This window comes from Otolemur garnettii, unplaced genomic scaffold, assembly GCF_000181295.1.
Source record: "Otolemur garnettii isolate 467f Iridium unplaced genomic scaffold, OtoGar3 scaffold00048, whole genome shotgun sequence".
NCBI classification, from domain to species: domain Eukaryota; kingdom Metazoa; phylum Chordata; class Mammalia; order Primates; family Galagidae; genus Otolemur; species Otolemur garnettii.
The window spans coordinates 1256204-1256871 of record NW_003852443.1 but is presented as its reverse complement, the minus strand read 5'-3'; the positions used below and the strand labels follow the sequence as shown (position 1 = coordinate 1256871).

The 668-nt window shown below is 37.0% G+C and overlaps 1 non-coding gene across 1 annotated transcript; it reads right to left on the bottom strand.

The window, feature by feature from the left end:
• Positions 1–201: 201 nt before the first annotated feature.
• Positions 202–334, bottom strand: LOC111725842. The gene has a single exon (XR_002773803.1). It is a non-coding gene; the product is annotated as a U11 spliceosomal RNA (small nuclear RNA).
• Between the last annotated feature and the right edge of the window lie 334 nt (positions 335–668).

Below are 668 nucleotides of genomic sequence, written 5' to 3'. Positions count from 1 at the left end.
GCTTTTCCTTTTCCAGTTCCTTGAGATGATTCATAAAATTGTTAACTTGTGATCTTTCTATCCTTTGGATTTGGGCATTTAAGGCTATGAGTTTTTGTCTCAGAACTGCTTTTGTTGGATCCTATAATTTTGATAACTTATGTCCCCATTATCATTTAGTCCAAGAATATTTTGATTTCTTTCTTTTTTTTTTTTTTTAACATGGGTGCTGGGACCAATGATCACCAGCTGCCCACATACCAAACAATGATGCTTCTGCAATTTCCTGATGTTGATTCCACAGGAAGAGCAGTGAGTTGCCCCATGTGTGCCACTCACGACAGAAGCCCGTTTTAAGAATCTTTTGATTTCTGTCTTTATCTCTTTATTGACACAACTGTCATTCAGCATTTTGTTTAGTTTCCATGACTTTGTGTAGGGCTCTTTGTGTAGAGCCACATTTTTAAAGAGCAGGCATCTCCTGCCTTTCTCTTTCTTGCTTCTTCTCTTTCTATGTGATTTTCTTGCTTCCTCTTCACCTTCTGCCTTGATTGGAAGTTCTCTTAATTCCTCACTAAAGGCAGATGCTAATATCCTGATTCTTGCAAAGTCTAAATAACTGTGGGTCAAAGCCATAGCTAACATCATACTGAATGAGAAAAAGTTGAAAAGTTTTTTTCTAAGATTTG